Source organism: Rhincodon typus, unplaced genomic scaffold (assembly GCF_021869965.1).
Source record: "Rhincodon typus isolate 14 unplaced genomic scaffold, sRhiTyp1.1 hic_rhity00002882, whole genome shotgun sequence".
Taxonomy (NCBI): Eukaryota; Metazoa; Chordata; class Chondrichthyes; order Orectolobiformes; family Rhincodontidae; genus Rhincodon; species Rhincodon typus.
Genome location: NW_025968520.1, coordinates 1,024 through 20,569, shown reverse-complemented (window position 1 = coordinate 20,569; position 19,546 = coordinate 1,024). Strand labels below are relative to the sequence as shown.

At 42.9% G+C, this 19,546-nt stretch overlaps 1 long non-coding RNA gene and 1 pseudogene across 1 annotated transcript; one reads left to right on the top strand and one right to left on the bottom strand.

The window, feature by feature from the left end:
- Nucleotides 1-271: 271 nt before the first annotated feature.
- On the top strand, nucleotides 272-11,333 carry LOC125481630. The gene is made up of 3 exons (XR_007261416.1): nucleotides 272-300; nucleotides 5,496-5,595; nucleotides 11,248-11,333. It is a non-coding gene; the product is annotated as an uncharacterized LOC125481630 (long non-coding RNA).
- Nucleotides 11,334-19,045: 7,712 nt separating this feature from the next.
- Nucleotides 19,046-19,219, bottom strand: LOC125481631 (annotated as a pseudogene).
- Nucleotides 19,220-19,546: the final 327 nt, after the last annotated feature.

Here is a 19,546-nt window from a genome sequence, read left to right as displayed (position 1 = left end):
TTTGATCTCTGTTTAGTATTTTACTGTTACTTTCTTATACCTTTTGGAAATAAATTTTCCACTGCTGCCCACCCGCTGACCATGTGCTGCTCTCTTACCAGGTTAATTTTTGAATGGTATCTTTCACAATCAGGAATTATTTTCCCAGAAAGAGATTGCATTTTCCTTCCATTTCAGACCATCAAATTCTACAGCATTTTTATTACATGTCATTCATTTTGCACTTCTGCAACATTTACTCTGTTTCTCCTTCCACAGATACCAGCAATCGTTGCCAAAGCCCTGTTGCCTGTGGAAAAGGTGATGTTTGACTTTCGTGTACTGCTGCAGTTCGTATGATGAAGGTGCTCCCACAATGCGGTCATTTGAGAAGTTACAGATCATTCATCTAGCGATACTGAAGAGCTGATGGTGTATGTCCAAATCAACAAACAATTTTTATTTTTATCATGTTTATAATTTCACAAAAACATTATCAAGGACCTTTTGATGTAAAGCCACAGATATAAATATTAGGTCAGGTGACCAAAAGCATTACCAAATTCGCAGGTTTTCATGACTTTCTTAAAGAAGGAAAGCAAACCTGAGAGGTTTATCATGGGAATTCCAGGCAATGTTACCTGGCAACTGTAGAAACAGCCTCCAAAAGTGAAGCAATGATTAAACATATTGTTGGAGTCTGAAACTAAATGAGTTGTTGAAGTCTCGAAAGTTGTGTGGTGCAGGGCAATAGGGATCGTCACAGCCAGGAATTAAATCAAGGGTGAGAATTTTAAATTGTTGTTGCTTATAAATAGGAGCCTTTGTGGGTCAGGGAGCACAGCAATAATGGGTGAACAGGTTTTGGTACAAATGAACATGTGTGCAGCAGAATTTTAGATATTCTTGAGATTACAGGGACGTTGAATGTGGGAGGCCGACTGGGAGTGTGTTTTGATAGTGAAGTCTAGAGGTAACACAGGAATAGATGAGAGGTTCAGCAGATGAGCTGAAACTAAGGTGTCATTGTCGGGTCATTGTCACAAGTGGAAATAAGTGGTTTTGGTGCAGGGCTCTGCTGTTACCCTTACCTCACCTCAGGAATTCAGCTGTTTGTGAATTTGTGGATCAAGTCTGTAATAAGATCAGGAACTGAGTGCCCGGCAGAACCCAAACTGAGTGTCACTGAGCAGGTTACTGCTGAGTAAGTGCTGCTTAAAAGCGCTGTTGACGACACCTTCCATCACTTTACTGATGATAGAGAGTAGACTGCTTGAGGGGAAACTGGTCGGGTTGGATTTGCTCTGTGTTTTTGTACTGAACAGACCTGGGCAATGTTCCAAATTGCCGGTAGATGCCAGTGCTGTAGCAGTACTGAAATAGTTTGGCTTGGCGGGTCGCAAACTCCAGAGCACAAGTCATCGGTATTATTGCCAGAGTGTTGCCAGGGCCCATAACCTTTGCACTATTCATCCATTTATTAATATTATTTGAAATGAATCAAATTGGATGAAAACTCACACCTGTGATGCTGGGGAATTCTGGAGAAGGCTGAGATGGATCATCCAATTGGCACTTCTGGCTGAAGGTTGCTGCAAATGCTGCAGTCTTATCTTTTGCATGGATAGGTTGGGATCCTCTGTCAGTAAGGATGGGGATTTTTGGTATGCTTGCTCCAGTGAGTTGTTTAATTGTCCATCACCATTCACGACTGGGTGTGGCAGAACTGCAGAGCTTAGATCTGATCTATTGGTTATGGGGTGGCTTAGCTCTAACTCTTGCTGCTTATGCTATTTGGCATGCAGATAGTCCTGTTTGGTAGTTTTACCAGGTTGGCACCTTATTTTTAGGTATGCCTGGTGCTGCTCCTGGCATGCCCTCCTATACTATCCATTCAACCAGTGTTGATCCCCTGGATCAATGGTGTTGGTTGAGTGCAGGATATGCTGGGCCATGAGGTTACAGATGGTGCTGGAGTAAGTTCTGCTATTGATGTCTCACAGAGCCTCATAGATATCTGGTTTTGAGTTCCTATATCTGTTCCAAGTCTGTCCCATTTAGCCGATGTTAGTGCCACTCAACACAATGGAGGGTATTCTCAAGTTTAAGATGAGGCTTTGTCTCCACAGGACTGTGCGGTGGTCGCTGTTATCAATCCTGTCATGGACAGATGCATCTGCAGCTGGGAAATTTGTGACGATGAGATCAGCTATGTTTTTCCCTTTTGTTGGTTGCGTCACCACCTGCTGCAGTCCCAGCCAGGCAGCTTTGTCCTTTAGGACCCGACCAGCTTGATTGGTAATCTTGCTGCAAATGACTCCTGTTGGTGGACATTGAGTACATTTGGTGCCATTTACACTCTCAGTGCTTCCTCCAAATGCTGTTCAACATAAAGGAGTTTTTTTTAATTAAAATTCACTCTTGGGATGTGGAAATCGCCGGCTGCACCAGCGTTTATTGCAAATCCCTAATTGCCCAGAAGGCAGTTAAGAGTCAACCATATTGCTGTGGTTTGGAGTCACATGTAGTCCAGACCAGGTAAGGATGGCACATTTCCTTCCCGAAAGAACATAAGTGAACCAAGTGGGTCTTTCCTGATAATCGGCAATGGTTTCATGGTCATCATTAGACTCTTAATTCCAGATCATTATTTAATTCAAATTCCACCATTTGCCATGGCAGGATTCGAACCCAGGTTCCCAGAATGTTATCTGGGTCTCTGGATTAATAATCTAGCGATAATAGTGCTGCCGATTTATCAACCGAGGGAGGATGGTACATGATAATCAGCAGGAGCCATGAGACTTCCAGGCGTCAGAGTCAATGTCGAGTACTCTCAGGTGAGATCAATCCAGTCAGAATACCACTGTGTTGCCACGTCTGCCGGGTCTGTCCTGCTCGTGGGGCAGGACTTATCTAAGGACAGTGATGGTGACGTTTGCCATTGTTTGTCAGGTATGATTCCATGCATATGACGCTGTTTCTTGACTAGTCTTTGAGTCAGCTCTCCAAATTTTGCCACTAGTCCCCAGATATTAGGAAGGAGGAGTTTGCGGGGTCGATAGGGCTGATTCTGCAGTTGTCTTTACTAGTGCCCTGGTAGATGCCAAGTGGTCCACCCAGTTTCATTCCTTTGTTGAGACTTTGCAGTGATTTGCAACTGGGTGGCTTGCTGAGGTTGGCAAATTTCTCTTCCTGAAGGACATTAGATATTTTTTTCTGCCATTAGCAATGGTTCCATGGCAACCAATTGATGCTTAATTCCAGTTATTTTTTATTGAATTCAAATTCCACCATCTGCTGAGATGGGATTCGAACCCGGACTGCTGTTGTACATTTTATTATACTGGATAAAAGTTAAATTCATCAGGTTTGTTCAGTCATTTTTAAATATCTCTAACAAAGGCATTGTTTCTTTGCAAAACACTGTCCATCATCCTGTCTCTTCCATCCTCCCCTCCAACAACAAGTGAGGGAGACACATGGAGTTTCTATGTCACTAAGATTGAGACAATCCAATCAGCTGCCTCTGCTGCTTCCCTCTCTTCCACTCGCCCACCAAACCAAAATTGCCTTGCATGTTCCTCCTTGTTTTAGTCCGAAACTTGCATCTTTCTCCAGTCCCGTGTAAAGCCTTATCAGAGCTTATCTTAACCCTTTGACCTATTCTCCTAAACTACAAACATTCTAACTCTCTCTTATTTCTCCTCCTCCTTGCCTCTCCCCCATGCCAATTCACAGGTATTGTTACTTGTTCTGTCTGTTTCTCTTTTCTGGTTATGTCCTTCTCACCCATTCTGTTTAAACCAATGTTTGACCTCACTGTCATTGGAAAATCCCACTCCATGTCCACTCTCTCTTTCCTGTCTGAAATCCATGTAGTCGATGTCCCTCAAGGATCTATCCTTGGCCCATCCTGTTCCTCACCGACATACTGCCAGGAGGTGAGATCTTCCACAAGCACCGTGTTAGGTTTCACACGTATACTACAATGTTCAGATCTAACTCCCCTCAATCACTCTCCTTTGCTCCATTGTTACTCAATTATAAAACTGCTTATCATGCTTCCACTACTTGATTAACTGAAATTTCCTCCAATAACACTTTGTGATAGTTAAACCCACTGCCTTCAGTTGTTATTACAAATTACTTTTCCTTACTACTGTACTGAATCCATCCCTCTCACTGGGAACTGTCTGAGGCTGAACTGCACTCTTCTCAATAATGCTCTCATATCTGGCCTCAAGATGAACATCTTACCATACATATTCTCAATCACAAATGCCAGAAATTTCAATCTCTAAAATGCTCCTTCTCTCCACCTCACTCCAGCTCATTTGCAACTGAAACCCCTTACCCATGTCTGTGTTGTCTTAAACTTGACGATTCCAAAAGAGAACCCTCTATTCTCCGCCTGATCAAGAATCTGCTCCCTCGATGGGAAATATCCCCTCAGCATTTATCTGTCAACTCCCTTAAGAATCCTATATTTTTAATTAGATCATCTCTCATTCTTTGAAAATCTCGTTAGTAGATTCCAAACCTGTTTAGTCTTAGCTTAAAAAATAATCCCTCCAAACCAGTGATCATCCTATTTCATCTTCACTGAAATGCCTCCAGTGAAGTGATATACTTGCTTGAATAAGTGGACCAAAAAAGCTGCTCACATTCCTCCAGATGTTGTCTTACCAGCAATTTGTACATTTGTCCTGAGACACATATTCCAAACTCTTATAATGCAAACACCTTGACATAAGGGATAACATCCCATTGCCCTTCCTGATTACCTGCTGCAACTGTGTGATCTCTTCGTGTTTCCTGCGCAATTATTCCTGAGTCCATTTGTGTTGCAGTTTTCCACAGTTTTTACCTTTTAAATAACACTGTGTTCTTCTCAAAACACTTTGTCTTCTCAAAAATGAACAACTTCACATTTTCCCACATTATACTCCATTTGCCAACTTGTCGCCCATTTATCAATATCTCTCCATAAACTGTAACCCTCATGGAACTTGACTGTTATCCCTTTTTTATGAGATCCTCCCTCATTATAATCTTTTTGTTGGGAGCACTGGGCAAGACGACACAGACGTAATTGCTATCTTTTTAAGGGGCATTCTTACGAATGACTGGGAGAAGCTTTCTGTCCATTGTTCAGAATCGAGACAACTTGTCCATCAAGCTGCGTTATCTTTTCCGGCCCAATGCCTCATTGATGAGGCAGTGCAGCAGCACGGAAGGAAAGAAAAGGAAGCGAATCCTGCCGTCTACATCTCACTAACTCTTGGCCATTTTTTGCCATGTGTCAAAGACCTGCTGTTCTGTTCAGTGACATGAAGTTCCAAGGTGGAAACTCCTAGAAACCCAAATAGATTTCCTCCTGAATCAACTGCTGACGTCCACAAGGGATAATGTGTAGCAGGGACAATGCACAGTTAACCTCGGCCAGGAGGAGGGGATGTTGTGAATTTTTACCCTGGACTGACTGTGACGGATTTTATGAGTTTGTGTTACAGAATATTACAAGTGGACTTTCAGGTGGGAAACTCAATAATTGTAACACCAAACTCTGACAGAATTATTCAATTCATCAGGACCTGGATATTCGCATTGTGTGTGAGTATTGTGTTCTTGCTCATTCCCATTTGCCGTGTAAAATTTCTCTGTTAAATCACCCCATTCTCTCAATAGATCTTCCCTAAAACTTTCAATATATGTCCTGTAATCCTTTTTATGATCAGTTGAAGATGTACATTTTATCATCCTAATGTATATCTTTTGTAAACACCTCTATCAAAGGTCCCCTCAAAATCCTTTGTTACAGGGAGAACAATCTCAGTTTCCCCAAACACCTGATTCCCCAATGACTGTTTGCTGTCTATGAGGCACTCATCCGGATTGTGTTGGAACATTTTCCACTTAACTGCATCAGTGCAGCCCCAACAACATTAAAGAAAGTGAATATCCTCCAGACGAAGCACTGTGTCACATTGGTGTCCGATTCACCACATTCAACATTCCCCTGTACACCACTGAGGCACAGTGGCATCACTGTGCCGAAGGTAAAGTCACCATTGTCCTACCTGACCATAGGGCTGGTTTAACCTGAAGATTACCACACCCCAGGCGAAGGGAGAGGTTGAGAAGGAGAGTCCATCTATTGTAAATGGATATTCTCGATATGTACCAGCAACACCCAAGTCACATGAAAGAATAATGTCAAAAATAACCCTAACCATGCAACTAAAAACCCTCTTCCTACAAATCATTCTGTTAAATCTCCTCTGCCCCCAGTCAAGGAGCCTTCCATCCTTCGGAATGTGTGGGTGATCTTTGTTTTGCACAGACTCAGCTAGTCTCTGTTCCTGTCTGTGATGTCATCATCCTGTGACAATTCCACTGAACATCACTGTCTGTAAGGTGGTAGACACAGAGATCCTCATAACATTTAAGACATATTTGGATGCACACTTGTGATGCGAACGCAGACATGTCTATGGGCCAAGTGCTGGAAAATTAGATTAGAATAGTTAGGTGGTGGTTTTTAACCGGCACAGGCTGGATGGGCCACAGAGACTTTTTTCTGTACTGTAGACCTCTGAGACACTTCACATAGGAAGATGCCAACCAATATTTCAAGCCATTTCAGAAAAGGAGATATTAGAATAAATGACTCATGATTGGTCAATGTTTTCGGGAGAAAAGTGAGGTGTAGAGATGAAGCGGTTTACCAGGAAATTCTGGAGCTTGAAGCCCAGGAAATTGAAAGTGCCGTCATCAAGTGGAGGAATAAAAATAGGTTATCATCATAAGGATTCTATTAGAGGAAAGCACATATCATTGAAATTTGTGAGGCTGGAGGATATTAGAGACAAGAAGGGTTCTGAGACTGGAGTAGATTATAAAAAATAGGGAAAAGTATGAGGTTGGAGGAGGTTACAGAAATGGTGAGGATTGTGAGGCTGGATTAGACTTCAAACAAAGGGAGGTTTGTGAGGGTAAAGACAATTACAGAGCTAAGGAAGTTTATATGGGCTGGAGGAATTTACAGAGATAGGAGGGTGTTGAGGCTGGAGGAGATTACAGAGATTTTGAGGTTTGTGAGACTGGAGGAATCTACAGAGATAGTGAGAGTTCTGAGGCGAGAGGGGGATTCCAACGATAGGCAGGTCATGAGGCTGGAGAGGCATTCCAGCGATGTGGAGGGTGGTGAGTCTCGACGGTGATGCCTGCAATAGTGCAGGTAGTGAGGCTCGAGGGTCATTCTCATGATAGGGAGGGTAGTGAGGTTTGAGGTATGATTCCTGCGATAGGGAGGGTGGTGAGGCTCCAGGGTGGATTATCGTCTAAACAGCACAGTGGTGTACTTACAGCACATGGAGTGCAGCAGTTATAGAAAGTAGTTCACCACCACTTTCTCCAAATCAAATAAAAATGGGCAATCAATATTAGTCTGGGCAGCAAAGACCACATCCCATAAGTAAATTAAAATTATGATGGGTTTCTGGTTTGGAGAGAGCCAGCAGAAGCTCAGATAATTCTCCTTGGGGCTGATGAGCAATGATTTTTTTCAAGTAGTAGATTTGTTTCCAGGATATTTGTTTGCAGAGAGAGAAAAATTATTAACATTGTGGCAACATTTGGTAACCGCAGAATACAACATTCAGATAATTGGCAAATAATGCAGGGTGAAAATGTGAAGATACTTGACTCAGCAAGTTTCCAGGATCTGGAACAGTCTGAATGGCAGCTGGATGCAGATTCAGCAGTTATTCTCAAAAGAGATTTGGGATTTAACTTTTCAAGGAATGATCAAGAGGGCCGTGGACAAATGGCGGGGGAATTGGGTCAGATTTGCAGCACCTCTCGAGTGAGAGTGAAGCCTTTGACAGGGTCCACATGGTAGACTAATTAGTAAAGTTAGATCACAAGTGATTCAGGAAGGGCGTGCGAATTGGAAACAAAATTGGCTTAGTTGTAGGAGAGAACGTGGTGCTGGTGGATTTTTCGAGTGGAGTTCTGTGACCAGCGGTGTTCCACAGCAATCGGTATAGGGTCCACTTTTGTTTCTCATTTATATTAATGATTTGGATAAGAATTTAAGGAACAAGATTAGTAAATTTGCAGATGATACTAGAATTGGTGGTTTAGTGGTTAGTGAAGGTTATGTAAGATGACAGCGAGATCTTGATCAATTGGGTGAATGGGTTGAGGATAGGAAGATGAAGTTCAATTTGAATAAATGTGAGATATGGTATTTTGGAAAAATGAACAAGGGTAGGACTTACACAATTGATGGTTGCACCCTGGGTGGTGTTGTGGAACAGAGAAATGCTGAGACTCAGGTCCGTAATTCTTTGAAGTTTATGTAGACAGGTAGACAGGGTGGTTAATAAGTTGTTTAGCACACTTGCCTTCTTTGCTCAGACCTTTCAGTATAGGAGTTGGGATGTTATGTTGAGGTTGTACAGGACATTGGTGAGGCTTCATTTGAGGTATTGTGTGCAGTTCTGGCCGCCCTGTTACAGGAAGAATATGATTATTAAACTGGACACAGTTCAGGAAAGACTTGCTGGAATGTTGCCAGGAATGGAGGGCTTGATTAACAAAATAGACTGCCAAAGCTAGGAGTTTTCTCACTGGAGCATAGGACATTAAGGGGTGACCTTACAGAGGTTTATAAAATCATGAGGGGCACAGATTATGTTAATAGCAAGGGTTTTTTTTATTTTTTTCCCCTAGGTTGGGGGATTTCAAGACAAGGGAACATATGGGTAAGGTGAGAGGTGAAAGACATATTAAAAAAAGACATGAGGGACATTTTTTTTTACAGTGGTTCATGTGTGGAACGAACTTTCAGAGGGGGTGGTGGATGCAGGTACAGTCGCATTGTTTAAAAGACATTTGAATAAGTACATGTTTAAGAAAGGTTTAGAGGGATATATGCCGGATGCAGGCAGATGGGTTTAGTTTAAATATAAAACTTACATGTTTAATATAAATTTCGAAGTTCTAAATTGGAGTAAGGCCAACTTTGACAGTATTGGGCAAGAACTTCCAAAAGATGATCAGGAGAGACAATTCGCAGGTAAAGGGATGCTTGGAAAGTGGGAGGCCTTCAAAAATAAAATAAGGAGAGTCCAGAGACAGTATGTTCCTGTTCATGTGAAGGGCAAGGCTGGTAAGTGTAGGGGATACTGGATGTCTAGAGAAATTGAGGATCGAGTCAAGAAAAAGAAGGCAACACATGTCAGGTATTGACTGCAGGAATTGGATCAATCCCTCGAAGTATAAGGGCAGTAGCGTATACTCAAGGGAAATCAGGAGGGCGAAAAGGAGACATGAGCTGTCTTTGGCAAATAGGGTTAAGGGGAATCCCAAGAGATTCTGAAACTACATTGAGACAAAAAAGCAGCCAGGGAGAAAATAGGGCCCCTTTAAAGATCAACAAGGCTGTCTATGTGTGGAACTGCAGGCTGAGATAGTAAATGAGTATTTCGCATTAGTATTTACTACAGAGAAGGATATGGAAGCTAGAGAACTTGGAGACATAAATAATAAGTCGTGAAAAGTGTCCATATTACAGATGACTAGGTGCTGGACGTCTTAAAATGAATAAAGGTGGATAGGTCCCTGGCACCTGATCAGGAGTTATCCACAAACTCTGGGAGAAGCTAGGGAAGTAATTGCTGGGCCCCTTGCTGAGATATTTGTATCACTGATAGACACTGGTGAGGTGCCAGAAGACTGCGTGGCTAATGCGGTGCCATTCTTTAAGAAAGTTGGTAAGGAAAAGCCAGGGAACTATCGACCGGTGAGCCTGATGTCAGTGGTGGGTAAATTGTTAAAGGGGATTCTGAGCAGAATTTGCATGTGTTTGGAGAAGCAAGGTCTGATTAGGGATAGTCAACATGGCTTTGTGAGTGGGAAATGTTGTCTCACTAACTTGATTGAGATTTTTGAAGAAGTGACTTAGAAGATTGATGAAGGCAAAGCAGTGGACATTGTCTGTATGGACTTCAGCAAGGCATTCACCAAAGCTCCACATGATAGACTGGTTAGCAAGATTTGATCAAATGGAATCCAGGGAGAGTTAGCTATTTGAAACAAAATTGGCTTGAAGGTCGGAGACAGGATCATGGTGGAGGGTTGTTTTTTTCAGTCTGGAGGTCTATGAACAGCAGTGTGCTGCAAGGATCGATAGAACATAGAACATAGAACATTACAGCGCAGGACAGGCCATTCAGCCCTCGATGTTACGCCGACCTGTGAAACCAATCTGAAACCGATGCTGGGTCCACTGCTTTTTGTCATTGATATAAATCATTCAGAATGAATATTGGAGGAATGGTTAGTAAGTTTGCAGATGACACTAAAATTGTTGGTGTAGTAAACAGCAAAGAAGTTTACCTCCAAGTACAATGGGAACTTAAACAGATGGGTCGATCGGCCAAGGAGTGACAGAAATAAGTTTAGTTTGGATAAGTGTGAGATATTGCGTTTTGGTAATGAAAATCAGGGCAGGACTTAAACACTTAATGATGAGGCCCTGGGGACTGTTACGCAACAAAGACCCCTTGGGGTGCAGGTGCACAGTTCCTTGAAGGTAGATTGCAGGTACAGAAGGTAGTGAAGATGATGTTTGCTATGCTTGCATTTATTTGTCAGTGCATTGAGTATAGGAGTTGGGAGGTCATGTTATAGGCTGAACAAGATATTGATGATGCCGCTTTTGGAATACTGTGTTCACTTCTGGTCTCCCTGTTATAGGAATGATGCTGTTAAACTTGGCAGGGTGCAGAAAAGATTTACAAGGATGTTGCAAGAGTTGGAAGTTTCAAGCTGTAGGGAGAGGCTGAATACGGTGAGACTATATTCCCTGGAGCATTGACGGCTGAGAGGTGACCTTACAGAAGTTAATAAAATTATGGTGGGCATAGAGTGAATAGGCAAGGTGTTTTCCCAGGGTAGGGGAGACTAGAACTAAACACCTTGGTTTAAGCTGAGAGGGAAAGTTTTAAAAGGGAAAGCGGGTGGTGCCTGTGTAGAATGAGCTGCTAGAGGAACTGGTGGAAGCTGGTACAATTACAACATTTAAAAGGCATCTGGATGGGTACGTGAATAGGAAGGGTTTAGAGGAATATGGGTCAAATGCTTGAAAATGGAATTAGATTAATTTAAGATATCTGGTCAGCATGAACAACTGGGACCAAAGGGATTGTTTTGTGCTGTACAACTCTGACTAAGCATTTTTTGTTTTCATTTCAGATTTCCACAATTTTACTTCTGCACTATTCTTAGTCTTTCAGAGGGATCGAAAGGTTGAGTTACAGATCTATACAATGCCTCTCCTTGCTGGCTCTTCCACCTCTTCTTTCGGTAGTTTTGTGCAAACACTGACTGGATCCCTTACCTGGAGGATATTTATAAATGAATTTGTTCTAATAATAATCCAGCATATTCCCCAAGTGTCGCTCCATAAATGTCCAGAGGATGTCTCTCAGTTTCACAATCTGTGTGTGTTCTTCTGGTTTCTCACTCACTGCACTTACTTTCTGTTTGAAAGCTTAGTTTGCAATTGGAGAATTCAAACAGTTCCACAAGCAGATCTGACAGTCACTTTATCACAACCCAATTATCTCAGGATTTTGAACATTGAAGGAAATAGCAGCATTCACACTGGGGAGAAACGCACATGGTCTGTGTGTCGAAGAGTCTGTGAAGATTCATCTGAAATGTCCAAACACCAGCACAGTGACACTGGGGACAGACTGTGGAAATGTGCGGATTGCGGGAAGTGATTTCTTTACCCGTCCCAGCTAGAAACTCACCAACAGAGTCACACTGGGGAGAAGCCATTCACCTGCTCTGCTTGTGGGAAGGGATTCGCTTCACCATCCAGGCTACTGATACACCAGCAAGTTGACACCGGAGAGAAACCATTCACCTGTTCCAATTGTGGGAAAGCATTCACTCAGTCAACAAATCTGCAAATGCACCAGAGAATACACACTAGAGAGAGACTATTCACCTGCTCTGATTGTGGGATGGGATTCACTCAGTCATCTGACCTGCTTAAACACCAGCGAGTTCACACTGGAGAGAAACCATTTACTTGCTCGGAATGTGGGAAAGCATTTACTCGGACAACACAACTGCTGACACACCAGCGAGTTCTCTCTGGGGGGAGACCATTCATCTGCTCCCAGTGTGGGAAGGGATTCACTTGCTCATCTAACCTACTGAGACACCAGAAAGTTCACACTGGGGAGAAACCATTCACCTGCTCTAAATGTGAGAAACCATTCACTCGGTCATCCTACCTGCTGGAACACCAGCAGGTTCACGCTGGAGAGAGACCATTCACGAGATCTGAGTGTGGGAAAGCATTCACTCAGTCATCCAAACTGTTAACACACCAGAGAGTTCACAAAGAACCACAGTTGAAGGATTTTGCTGTCGCTCTCATGATCAAATGAACCATGGTTTTGGGCTGTTTGTACTGATGTTACTAATTCCTGCTGAATTAAAGGTGCTGGTATTGTGGATAAAATGTTAATAACAGTTGTGTATCTGTCAGGTAGAGCTTGGAAATAGTCACGTTGTCACCATACATCGACACATTCACACTGACTAAAGACTATCCACCTGCACAGTATGTGAAAAGGGATTTCCTGGTTCATCGGGACTGGTTAACTGCCAGCAAATTTCTGAGTAACTGTTGATTGCTTTTTGATTCCACTGTTAGCTATATCCAAACCATGTTTTTTGGGCTTGTTTCTGGAGATCATAGAATCCCTCCAGTGTGGAAGCAGACCATTTGGCCCATCAAGTCCATACTGAACTTACGAAGAGTGTCCGACACAGACCCACACCTATCTCAGTAACACTGCATTTAACATGGCTAATCCACATAGTCTGCACATACCTGGGCACTATGGGCAATTTAGCATAGTCAATCCACCCTAACCTGCACATCTTTAGTCTGTGGCAGGAAACCAGAGCACCTGGAGGAAACCTGCACAGACACAGAGACTGTGCGAGCTGCACACAAACAGCAGCTTGAAGCTAGAATCAAATACGGAAATAGAAACAGTCAACAGCCATTCAGCCCTTTGATCTTGTTCCTCCTGTCATCTACCTCAGTTCTACATTCTCAAATTATCCCCATTTCCCTCATTTCTGATGTACAAAAATCTAACAATGCCTGATTTGGAAACACTCGATGACCAAGAATCTACAGCTCCCTGGAATAGAGAATTCCACAGATTTACAGTGGTGCGAGTGAAGAAATTGCTCCTCATCTCAATCTGAAATGGCCACACCCTTATTCTGAAACAATTATCCCATGTCGTAGATTTCCCATCCAGAGGAAACTGACTCAGCATTGCTCCTATCAAGCATCTTAAAAAAAAATCAATTAGATCACTTCTATTTCCCTATATCCCACAGGTTGGTTGTCAGTTATCGCAGTTGGCTGGACGGCTGATTTACGATGTGGAGTGGTACCAACAGTGTGGGTTCAATTCCTTCACCAGCTGAGGTGACCTTCTTGACTTCTTCCCTTGCCTGACTCTCAGGTTAGCCACCACCATTTGTCTGTCTCTAATGAGAGACAGCCTGGTTGTCCAGTAACACTGTGGTAACTTTGATTTTATCCCACAGAATATAAGCCCTGTTTACTCAATTTCTTCTGCTCAGAAATCCCCTCTTCCCAGGAATCAGTCTGGAGAACTTTTGTTACACTCACTCTAGATCATGTTAGTTCAGTCATCAGAAACTGCTCACAGTCCTCGAGGGCAGACTTCTATCCTGAAAACTGCTCACAGTCCTCCAGGGCAGATCTCACCACAGGAACCTGCTCACAGTACTCCAGGGGAGTTCACTCTCGTTCTTCAAAGCTCTTTGTAATAAAAGCTTACCTACCATTCGCCATTTGGTTGTTGAATCTTCTGTTGCGTTCTGTCATATATGTCCAAGGACACCTGGTCCCTCTGGTGACGTTTCCACACTCAACATTCATGATTAAAATGTCAGGGACAATAACTGTGTCACCCATTCTGTCCGAGAGCAGGTACTGGCAATGCTGTTTGCATTTTGCTGTCTCTGGACCTGACTTTTGTTTCGCCTCCTAGCCCATTTGTTTATTAACTTCTCATTATAGACAATGTTGCTTTGTACCATCATTGTGATGGACTTTGAACTTTGTCATTTAGTCACTCCAGCCTCCGAACTGCTTGCAAAAACATTATTCTTTCACACAAACATGCTAGTTAGGAGCAAAGTCAGAAGTCAAACAATACCAGGTTATAGTCCAACAGGTTCATTTGACGTCAGAAGCTTTCAGACTGCTTGTTCCTTCATCAGGTGACTCCACCTGCAGAATGAGCAGCTCTCTGAAAGTTTGTGATTTCAAATAAACCTGTCGGACTATAATCTGGTGTCATGTGACTTCTGACTTTGTCCACCCCAGTCCATAATCGGCACTTCCACATCAAATTTAGCGGTAGGAATTGGCCATTTGCCATCCAGCCTGCACTCCACTCTCCTTTTCCGTGACACAGTCCTAGTTTATAAACTATTCAGTACTAATATCGTCCAGTTCAGGTAAAAGGTTAGCAACACGCATTTTTCACTAAATTTCTCTTCCAAACCTATTTGTCTTGCTGAGGTTTCCAACATTTTCTGTTTTGAGACTGCATTTCCAACATCTGCAGAATCTTGAATTTTGGTTCATTGTGGATTCGTCTGCTTAGACCGTCCCAACGAGGAATACATGGAGCTGTGAAAGAATGAGACATCAGTGACTGTCACCCCATTCAACGAAAAAAACTCACTGTCAGGTGCTCAATCAGGGTACTTTTAATCTTTACATCTGGACTCCAAACCACAAATTTTGCCTGCAAAATAAAGGTGATTTTCCTCCCTTGGGGTATGAAAGATGCTAGTATCTGACCTATGCACAGAAAAATGTGCTGATTCCTGTCCTGGGGATGGTAAAGATGCTGGGAGCAATTATACAAGAGTGCAAACTAGACTCGAAATCAGAAAAAGAAGTAAAATACTGAGGATGCTGCAGATCAAAGTAAAACAGGAAGTGGTGTGGAAACTCCTCAGGTCTGGCATCTGTAGAGACAAACACAAAATTAATGTTTCGAGTTCAAAGTCATTCAGAGTCAACTGAACTTGAAATGATGAATCTGCTTCTCATTTCAGAGAGGGTGTTTTCGGTTCAGTAGGATAGACGAAAACAAGGCTGACTGCAAGAATCTGAGATGGAGGTGAATCCTTTGTTGATCATGCTGAATTGCTCACATTTCGTGTGAAAAGCTCGAAAATTGAGAAAATTATACATAGATCTCTTGAGGCTGCATGGTGGCACAGTGGTCAGCACTGCTGCATCACAGCACTGGGGACCTGGGTTTGATTCTAGCCTTGAGTGACTGTGTGGAGTTTGGACATTCTCCCTGTGTCTGCGTGGGTTTCCTCCAGGTGCTGCTGTTTCCTCCCACAGTCCAAAAATGTGCAAATTCGGTAGATTGACTATGCTGAATTACCCATAGTGTCTTGTGTGCAAAATGCAGGGATAGGCTAAGATGTGAGACTGGGTGGGATGCTCTTTGGAGGGTTGGTGTGGACTCAATGGACTGAATGGCCATCTTCCACACTGCAAGGATTCTATGATGATATCCATGGCCCTTTATTTGTTAGTTATGCCTGGTCGATCTGTCTGCACACCTTTACAGTTACTGATTCTATTGCTCTCCACAGACATGTTTCAACTTTTAATAGATATTTGTTTGTTGGAAACAATGTAATCTTTCATTTTGTGGATAACAATCAAAGGAAAGTTTTAAATCCAAACATAGGATGAGTCATGTACTATATCCCTGATTGCACTTTACCAATCTGCTATGAAACCTGGTGACCATTGTGACTCTGTCCAGGGGGAAATGCAGTCTCTTCAGATCTTTACCTGGTGTCCATAGCAGTGACGGATCTCATGATGAATACATAAACCAAGACTTTGTATGATTTCTAGTGGATATTTTCTATTTAGTCTGCTGTCCATCACTCCCCAGAGACCGAGATAACGTTCTGGGGACCTAGGTTTGAATCCCACCATTCCAGACGGTGGAATTTGAGTCAAAAAAAATCTGGAAATAAGAATCTAATGATGACCGTGAATCCATTGTCATTGTTGGACACCTGTTCACCTATGTCCTTTAGGGAAGGAAACTGCCATTCTTATCCAGTGATGTCATCATCCCATGAATGAATTTTTAAAAAATTAATTTAAAAATACTCCTGCAAATTTATTTATCTCTGTCTTAATTTATTTGACAACTGACAGTTCAAACCGGTTGATGGTCACTTTCACTTTTGATCAAGTTGTGGCCATTTCATGGCTGAAACAAAAAAAAAATGCATGAATGGAACTATAGTTGTTCTCGTAGGAACAATGCGTGCTCTGACATGTTTGAACAAAATACCTCATCTCACTTATGAACCAGACACCAAAGTTGACCATATCCCGATGCTGTGTATCATGAAAGCGAAATTCTTCACCATCTTATCTACTTGTGTTGCTATTTCAGGGAGCTATGGACTTGAACCTCCCAAACTGCATCACATCAAATTAAACTTCAAATGCCATTTCTCTGCACAACATTCCAACTGATCTATATCTAATTTGAACTTGCCCCCCTCTCACATTAAATGCATGCCCCTTAGTATTAGACATTTCAACTTTGGGAAAAAGGTTCTAACTGTCAATTCCAGCTATGCATCTCATAATTTTGTAGACTTCTATGAAGTTTCCTTGGCCTCCACTGCTCCAGAGAAAACAACCCGAGTTTCTCTAATGTCTCCTTATAGTTCATACCCTGTAATCCAAGCAGCATCCTAGTAAACCTCTTCTGCACCCTCTCCAAAGCCTCCATATCCTTCCTGTAATTTGGTGACCAGAATTGAACACAATACTCTAAGAGCAGCCTAACTAGTCTAATAAAGTTGCAACATTACATCTTGTACTCAGTATTCCTTTCTTCCTTGCACAAGTCTCTTCCTTGTCGAGTCTGTGAGCTTCTGCACTTTCCCACGCAGCTCTTTCATTTACAAACTTTACCTCACAACATGACCCAACCCAGAGTCCCAGCTCTACAGTTTCGCCATATACTGCACTCTCCCCACATCAAAACCATGAAGACAGTGAACAATGACGACTTGTACTTCCACAACAACCCACGTTCTTTGTCTCCCTCCGTCATTAATGTGTTGACTTTCCCACTGATTCCACAATTAATGTCCACGCTTCCTCCAAGCAGGCTGTCCCCACTGCCCAATAGTGACTTCCCCAGCTTCACCAGTACTGCAGTGCCCCCCGAACACGTTGAGAATTTCATCAAACTGACCCCCAATGGCAGGAACGGACAGGGTCAGCTTGGATTGATGAACATAATTCAGGCTCAACAAATCTACTGGAGCATTTTGAGGATGTAATTAGTAGTGAGTGTGGCCACCTTTCTGTACTGTAGTGATACAGATTCCCTGATCCTTATTGCCCCAAATGGCTGACTGACAGTGTTAAAGTCCCTGGGCTGATATCAAATGATTCCTTGGACATGCTGTGTCAGGATCTCCTGACTGAATCCTGTCTCCATTGCCCTGACTGAGAACTGTTTCCCTGAGACTTTGAGACGTGACCATTTGGTTGAAACACATGCGTTTGTTGCCTCAGCTGCTGACCAGCCCTTGACTGTCTGCTGGTAACAACAATGATAAGCTGCCTGACATATGCCTGCGATGGATAACCAGGCAAGACAGGAGCACTGTGAAACATTAGGTTCGAGTTGAGACATCAAAGTTCAAAAATGCCAGGGAAAGGCAGAGATATTGTGCCAGTCCCTGAGCAGAACATGTCTCAGGTGCTGAAAAGCTTGTAGAGTTCTTAGAGCAAGAATGTACTTTGTGGACAGGCAGTTCTGCATCTTGATATTAGCATTTTTATTTAACTCTGTCTCATTTCGCTAGATCTGCAAATATCTATTGGTCTGGCTGATGTGAGAATTGGCTTTCGGAGTAATATGCCACTGACTTGGTCATTCGCAATTGTATCCCACATCAGTGAATCGGTAATCTGATTAAACTGACAGGCCTTGACTTGAGAAAAATAAAGCAGTCACGTGCACACCTGTTTGATTGGTTACTCTTACACTCAGATGAAAAACGTGCCTTGTATACGTCATATCCTTTCCTGGCTCACCATGTTCCCAAAATCTCTCGTTCAATACATCCAAGTCATCGTCATCAAATTCAAAACTAGTGAATACTTCGATAGCTTTATCTTATTTTTTCTGAAATGCCATTTGCAATTAGGTAGTGTTGGCAGGCGATTTTCTTTTACTTCTGATGCCATGTGTGGATATTCGGGGATGGTGTTGGTGGGAAGGTGCGGCATGTACCAGGGATGAGGCGATAACATTCAGAGCAAGTGCTGAACATGCAGAAAAGGAGAGATTAACAGTTACCTTGGAATAAGCATATTTGGAGAAAGTTGGGTGAAAGGACTGAGAGAAAGCACTTTGGCGGCACGGATTAGCACTGCTGCCTCACAGCGCCAGGACCTGGGTTCGATTTCAGCCTTGGGCAACTGCCTGTGTGGAGTTTGCACATTCTCCCCGTGTCTGCGTGGGTTTTCTCCAGGTGCTCCGGTTTCCTCCCACAGTCCAAAGATGTACAGATTAGGTGGATTGGCCATGCTAAATTGCCCATAGTGTTCAGGGAGGGGTAGATTAGGTGGGTTATCGGTCTGGTTGGGATGCTCTGAGGTTCGATGTGGACTTGTTGGGCCGAAGGTCCTGTTTCCACACTGTCGGGATTCTATGATATGGTTCCAGAGCGTTGAGCAGGTCCTGGAGAATCTGAGATAACAAGGTGTAGAGCTGGATGAACACAGCAGGCCAAGCAGCATCAGAGGAGCAGGAAGGCTGACGTTTCGGGCCGAGACCCTTCTTCAGAAATGGTTCTTCAAGTTTTGATCAGGCTGCTTTTAAAATTGGTTTAATGAGACTGCACCATTCCTGGAAACACTGCAATACCAAGATGATGCGTAGAGTGGATGGAGCAAGCTCCTATTCCAACTCCTTGCTCCAAAAATCAGTTTAATATAGGATCCTTAAGTAAAGGACATATCAGATATTAAAGCTGATAAGAACAAATTTTTTTATTTAAAAAATATACTTTATTCATAGAAAATACAAAAAAAAAACATATTTGCACACCTACCCAGTCATGCTAGCTGCTTCGGGTTACCCTGGGGGTACGCACACCAACTAAAGAAGAAAAGCAAAAGAAAAGAAATACCCCAGTGGTCATCTCTTCAAGTAGTCATAGTTGGCCCCCTGACAAGTTGGAGGCGGCACCAGCTCGGCCCAGTTACTAAAAAGGGCCCTGTTACATTCCGGCCGAGGGGTCTTACACGGTGGTACTTCCCCACCTCACCTTGGCCGCGGCTGCCCCAAGCTTTAGTGCATCCCTCAACACGTAGTCCTGAACCTTGGATTGC